Source organism: Glycine max, chromosome 1 (genome assembly GCF_000004515.6).
Source record: "Glycine max cultivar Williams 82 chromosome 1, Glycine_max_v4.0, whole genome shotgun sequence".
In the NCBI taxonomy this organism is placed as follows: domain Eukaryota; kingdom Viridiplantae; phylum Streptophyta; class Magnoliopsida; order Fabales; family Fabaceae; genus Glycine; species Glycine max.
This window is the reverse complement of record NC_016088.4, coordinates 45241973-45249603: the sequence shown is the minus strand read 5'-3', so window position 1 is coordinate 45249603 and position 7631 is coordinate 45241973.

The following is a 7631-nucleotide window of genomic DNA, read 5'->3' as shown; positions in this document are numbered from 1 at the left end:
TGGCCGTGAGTGGGAGCGAGACTGGTCGTGAGTGGGAGTGAGGCAAAGGTGTTGAGATGCAAGAGTGAGAGTGCAAGAATGATACGAGAGAAAGAGAATGGACGTGTGAGAGGCAGCGACGGAGTGGAGGTGCGAGAGGCAGCGAGAACGACATCGTGAGTAGAGGAGCTGAGACGGAAAGGAAGAGGTGTGCGACAACGGAGCTGCGACAAAGAGGAAGAGACGCGAGATAGTGAGTGAATTAGGGCGTGAAGGCAATATATATTTTTAAAAATTGAGTTCGTTAACATCAGCTTTCACTAAAAATCGATGTTAACGAACTAATGTTAACATTAACATTGATTTTTTGAAGAAAAAAAAAACCAAAGTTAACTTATCATTTCTCAGCATCGATTTTTTAGAAAAAATAATGTTAACAAACTCATGTTAACATTAATTTTTCAAAAATCGATGTTAACGAACTCATTTTATTTATGAATATGTCATTGTATTTTTGTTAACATCGATTTTATTAAAAATCGATGTTAACCTAACAATGTTAAATCTGTATTTTGTAGTAATGATTTATTACTTCTTACATTTCTTGTGTCTAAGAAAACTAAATTTTTAAGCTTGACTTAAATTTAGTTAAGACAAAGAAATTACACTTCGTGCAACATATATGCACACATAAAAGTGTTTATTCACATGTACTATTAAGTTGTGTAAATCCTATATAGAAACCGAATTAGACTGTCTAAAAAAAATCAATATATGTACCCAAAAAAAAACACTCTAAAAAAACGAATTAGACAAGTAACATGTAGATTTCGCATGTATCATTCATTTAAATCGGAAGTTATGAGGTTATTGTGGTTTTAGAAAATGTTTTATTTATTTTCTATTTTTATTTTCAAAAAGAAGAAATAGCACAAACAACTTTTTATTATTTCCTGTTTTTGTTTTATATTTTCTCTTTTTTTTATAAATATAAAAAATAAAATAAAATAAAGATAAAAAATAGATAAGAGATTTTTATCTCTACTACTTTAGAGAAAATTAATTTTTCAAAATAAAAAAATCATAAAATACTTCTCCTTCAATTTCAAATCATTTATTTCTTTAGAAGTTTTAGTTAGTTTAAAAACATTTGTCACATTAAATAATTGGAGAGCATTAATTATTTTTCAAAATATATATTTATTTATTAATATTTCACCTAAATATTTATTTATTTGAAAACTAGTCTCAGCTCTTTTAATAAATGCATCATAATAAAAGAAAGCTTGTTATAATTAAAACATTTTTTAACTTTGTTATTAGTGTGAAATATTTCTTGATAATTAATTTCTATTAGAAAATTTAATAGTGAGATTTTTTTTTCACCCATATTTTTTTCATAGGATTCAAACTTAAAATCTTATTTAAGAATTTTTTTTACTAGCATACTTAAGAAATTTAAATCTAATTATTCTCAAATTGATGACTTATTGATATAATATAATGATAATAAATTACACTAACACAACATGAAGTTTCATAAAATTACACAAACACTTCTATCTTTATCTATTCCTATACTAATTCTCCTCAATTATTTAAAAAATACACACTGTAATTCTCTTATACAAGACAATGATTTCCTTTAGTTATTTGAAAATATATATCGATATTTCCTTAATTATTTGAAAAATATTAAATCAAATTTCGAGGAAGAGAGGTTTGTGTAAATATTAAAAAATATATCGGAAAAATTTATGTAATTTTATAAAATCTGAAATTTTTGTGATTTACTCTATTTTAAATAAGTAAACACACGTCAATTCCGAAACCACTAGTAATCATTTCTGCGTCCTTTGTACAATTTAACGTAGAAACGTGGATGAAAGATACAACTCCAAACACGCATTATAACTTATAAAACGTTGGCTTCTCACGTTGGCAGAATTCTAGTTGCATCCCAATTAATTCACCTTGGCGGTGGCATTGGCATTGCCATATGTGGGGCTAAGAAAAGCTTAGTTTTCCCATAATGATGGTTTGTGAGTGTAATGGCTACATTATGTATATAGTTTAGCCATAATTAACACAAAAGGCTGATTTTTTCCTTTTGAAAGTGATTTAATATCTGATAAGTGGGGACCTTGACATAGTGATTCCTAAAATAATAAATACAGTCACGATTCGCAGGACAATGACAAGGAGATGTCTCATTCACCTTTCCTCTAAAACAGCTCAACGGTCAATGTGAGAAAACTGTCCTAGTTGATCTTTGTTCTCATAGGGTTTATATAGTTTGATATATATATATATGGATTTGTTATTGTAACCCTACTTATTATTTTTCAGAACAAATATGTTAGAGGTTATACTTTATTTTTTTATTACGTATTACAAATAAGTAAACGCACGTCAATTCCGAAACAGACTAATAATTATTTGTGTCTTTTATACAATTTAACGTAGAAACGTGGATGAAAGTTACAATACAACTCCAAACTAAAAAAAAAGTTACAGTTTAAATATATTTTAAATTTCAAATTAATTGAAATTATAATTTATTAAAACACTTTTAAAAAAATTGAATATACAATAATAAATTTCACAAAGATATAATTTTGGATCCATGATATTAATGTGAAATATAAACTAATTTTGCTAATGAATATATATTTTCTGTTGAGAAATTGACTAATTATCTTAAGTTAAATTTTCTCTTTCAATCAGGTTTTCTTAATTTATAATGCTCAAATTCAAGACTTCATTTAAAGTATTCGTAAAGACAAATATCATAAGAAAGAGAATTAAATTGTGATTTAAAAAAATTTACAAGTCTTTTTGAAAAGAAAGTTATCATCTAATAAAACGTTAAGAAAAAATATGGTCATCACAAATAGACCAAGTCAAACAATATTTTATGAGATTTTGAAAACTTTTTTCTGAAATAGAATCAAATTTAAATTCTTAATTGCTTAAACAACTAAGAAATAAAGATAAGACACAAGAGTTTTTATATTGGTTTATCTCTATCACTAAAATCACCTCTGATTTTTGGTAATCCACAAAGTTTTCAGTAACTTTCACAAAGTTATAAGTCTTGTTCAATATCACTTACGGCTTTTACAAGAAATCTTATTCCCAAACTTTAATTTTACAACTCAAGTATTTTTTGTTCTACCAAACCTCTTCTAACTCTAAAGAAATGAATACATTTGTTGATGTTTGTTTGTACATAAACTAGTTTATCGTTTTACAGATGAGTTTACAAATTAAACACTAAGTTTTTTTTCTGTCAGGACTAACATGGTGATTTGAGAGCTTTTCAACTTAAGAAAGTACAAAGTGAGCTTGAAGATAGGAGGAAATATGAAATTCAAATTGCGTCTTTGTCATCGTTGTAGAACCACTGTCATTCTGAGACTAGTTCCACCAATTGCTCCTCTTTTGCTTTCGCTATTATGGCAATGCGGCCTTAGCAACTTTCTCCTTCTTTTCTTTGATAGCCTTTAGAGTTTCCTTCTTCTCCCTCTTGAGTGCCTCCTCACACATGACGTCGGTGTAGGCCCTAATCGATAAATCGAGGGTCTTCTTGCCGACAGCAAAAGGTCATGGTGCTCCAGGGAGATGATCTGGTTAAAGGAGTGATGGCGGTATGGCTCCACACAAAATGTTGAATATCACTTTTGGTCCCTTATGTTTTAGTATTTTTTTTTCATTTTAGTCCATTAAGTTTTAAAAGTCTCATTTTGGTCCTTTAGGATTTTTAAAGTTTCATTTTAATCATTTCTTTCATTTTTTGTTAACAACATCAATGTTTCATTAACTTTTAAATTTTGAAATAACTATTTTAAAATAGTAGCTCCTAAAAATACCATTATGTGTTTTTTTAATAACAAACTACAAAATGTTAAATGATGTCATTTTGTAAAAAATTGATGACAAAACGACATCATTTTTTGGGAACATATAGGTAAGATGTGCAAAAATTGAAAAATATGATGATAAAATGCGCAAAAAAAAACTTAGGTGATAAAATTTATAAAATAATGATAATTAGGTGATAAAAATATGCAATTAAGCCAATTTTTTCCATCAAGCTTTGATTATTATTACTACCATTATGTTGGTTCAAGTGAAACTTGAGTTTTAATTTATTAAATAAGATATCAAATTCAAATATCATGAATAGAAAAAAAATTAAAAAATGAGATATCATTAACTATGTTCAACAAAACTAGCTGAAAAGTAAGATGAAGTTGAAAAACTAATTGTTAACTAGAAGCTAAAATGTCAGTTTAAGAGAAAAAAAGTTATGAACTAACAATGTACAATGATTTTGTCATCTAATCATAAATTATTTATGATAAGTTTTATTTTTAAAGACAAAAAATATTTTATTGATCACTTAGTTTAGCATAAATGGTACCCAACAAGTCAAAATATCATACATCTAATTGTTGGAATCAACAATATCATTTATGATAAATTTATTAATTTTTTAAATTATATGAAAAATCATAAAAATGATAATATATAATTAAATAATAATATAAAATTATTTTAGACTGTTAGTTCATTAAAATTAAACTCGTTATTAAAAATAACCAACCAAATGTTTTAGAAAGACTAATTATCAATAAAAGTTGATGATATAGTTCGCATGTAGAAAAAAAAACGCTTTGATTCTTATTGATTGCTAAATATTATACTTTACTATTATTTCTTAACTTCACATTCAATAGGAGTATTTGACAGATTTAGCAGAGAACGAACGTATGTTTCACATGCATTGCATTATTGGTATGCATGCCGTTCAAATCATTGAAATTTAAATTTTTATCATTAAGTTGACTTGGTTCGCTACTGATTATTCAACATGGTATTAAGTTGTTGTTTAATTGCCTAAGTAATTCGACATAAAAAAATTAAATATAAACGTTAATGATCAATAATAAACTAAAAACAGTTGTAAGCGAATTAAAAAAAAACGATTGTGTCCTGGCCTAAAAGAAATGTGTACTTGAATAATTGCTAACTTATTGTGTATTGCTACACCAAACCACGTAAAAATAGTTGGATTTTAATTTCCTAAACTAGGAAAATATGTTAAATAATCTAAAAGTGTACTTATTAATTGATTTTAAGTAAATTAAATTGACGAATACTCTTTAGATTAATAATGTAGTTTATTAAAAAGAACTCAGATTATGATTCTTTTATCATCGTCATCACTATAATTTTAGATTGAATAATTATATGTTAATTTTAATATTAAATAAATTTCACTACATATGTATTACAAATTAACAACATTTTTACATATCATCACTAAATGGAAAAATTTAATGGTAAAAATGTATACAACTTAATTAAGCTAAAAATTTCTCCACATTAACACATACTACAAGAGAATGGAGTTTTACCTAAGTTTATTGATGAGACACAATCTGATTTTGTTGGTAACAAACATCTTTTGGGTGGGATAGTCGTAGCAAACCAAGTTATTCATGATTTGGCAGCAACAGGAAGACATGTCTTATTTTTAAAGTTGATTTTGAGAAAACATATGATTTTGTCAAGTGGAATTGTTTTTATTACATGATGAATATGATGGGATTTGCAATTAAGTGAATATCTTGAATTAAAGGGTGCCCGGAGATAGCCTCTGCTTCAGCCTTGGTCAGTGGGAATCCCACATGTGAATTTTCCTTGTAGAAGGGTCTCAAGGAAGGAAACTATGGCTCCTTTTTCTCTTTCTATTGGTTGCAAAAGGTTTGGGTGGGCTAATGAGGTAAGTGGTGTATAAGAATATCTTTTTTGGTGCTTCTATTAGTAGGGGAAATTTGCATATTTCAATTCTCCAATTTGTTGATGATACAAATTTCTTCTTCAATTAGAAGTAAGGTGTATTTTGGCTTTCAAGAGTATGATTAGGATGTTTCATTTGGCTTTGGGTATAAATGTCAATTTCTACAAAAGCAAATTGGCAGGGGTAGAGATGGAAAGAGAGCTTGTCTTTTGCTAATTTGATTCATTGTATAGTGATGGATATTCCCTTCACCTATTTAGATGTTCCTATTGGGACTAATCCTAATCATTCCCAAACTTGGCAACCAGTAATGAAGAAATTTAAGAAGAAATTTAACAGGAACTTACCTATAGGGGAGGATATGCCCCATTAATTCAATCCTCAATTCTATTCCACTGTTTTTTCTATCTTTCTACAAGAAATTGAAAACAATGGAAAAAGAATTTATGAGTATACAAAGGAGGTTCTTGTGGGACACAAAAGGGGAGGAATGAAAGATAGCATGGGTCAAGTGGGATAAACTTTTCCAGTCGAAGAAGTTTGGAGGGTTGAGAATTAAAGATTTGGTGATCTTCAACAAAACTTTAGTAGGAAAATGGAGGTGGGGGCTTTTGTTTGAACAACAAGAATTATGGGCAAAGGTGCTAAGATTGAAGTGTGGTAATGATGTTTTTGGGTAAGGGGAAGCATGTTTTGGGAGGGTCCAAATGGTGGAGGGACGTAGGAGAAGTGACAAAGGTAGGAGGGGATTTAGACTGGTTTGAGGGGGAGGGGGGGTGAAAAAAATGATTAAGGAAAAGAGTGACACAGTTTTTTGGAAAGATATAATGTTATGCTTTTCGTAACCTTCTACAAGTGATTTAGTTACACTACAAGAGAGACTAAATTTAATTTAAGCATCAATAATTAATTAATTATCAGGAAATGAAGGTTTATGGTATTTGTATGTTTGTTTGTGATTACATATGCTTAAAACCTTGTCTTGGGTGTGAATAGTGAGTTTTAGAGTGTTTGGACTGAGATGAGGGGGCCTTGAGGGTTGAGGATCAAGTGGATGAGTTTAGGAAGTGATGAGGTGTAAATAACAAGAAGATTGAGAGTCAAAAACTCAACACATATTGATTCAAAACTGAGCCAAGCACAAAAACACTTTCATCTCACTTTCTTCTTCCTCTCTAAGAAAACCTTCCATTAGAAAGCTTGAGACTTTGATTCTCCTTGCTCAAGTGATCTTATAGTTGTGTTTCCTTTTGAATTGTGGCTTGATTTTAGTGGTAAGAGACCCTTCTCTTTCCCCTCTCATCTTCTATTTTCATTTTTTCGTCCATGAGCACTTTTGGAAGTTTATAAAATTGTCCATTTTCAAGGTCTTGATGTGTTTTATGTTGGTTTTTTGGGGGTTTGGATGGTGTGGATGATGTAGAACGGTTGTGTGAGTAGGAGAAAGCTTTCATCTTGGACCTAAAGTCCCCTCATTTCCTCTTTTCTTTCTTTCTTCATCTTAAAACAAGTTCATTGAGTTTGGATAGGTAAGGGAAGCTTAAACCATCTTTAATCTTATGTTTGTGTGTTTAATCATTGTTTTGCATTCATTATAGGCATTCTAATTTGAAGTTTATGTTTGACAATGAAAGATTTGAGTAGGGGTTCCAATGGGATCCATTGGAGGAGGTTTTGATAGCAAAAATACGACCTTGCGACTTGTCGTGCTTAAGCGCACCATGGGTGGTGTTTGAGCATGACAAGGTGGATGGTCACTGATGAGTGGTGCTTAAGCACAAACTAGATCATGCTTAAGTGTGACCTATCAGAGAAGAAAAGATGCTATGCTTAAGCAGGAGCA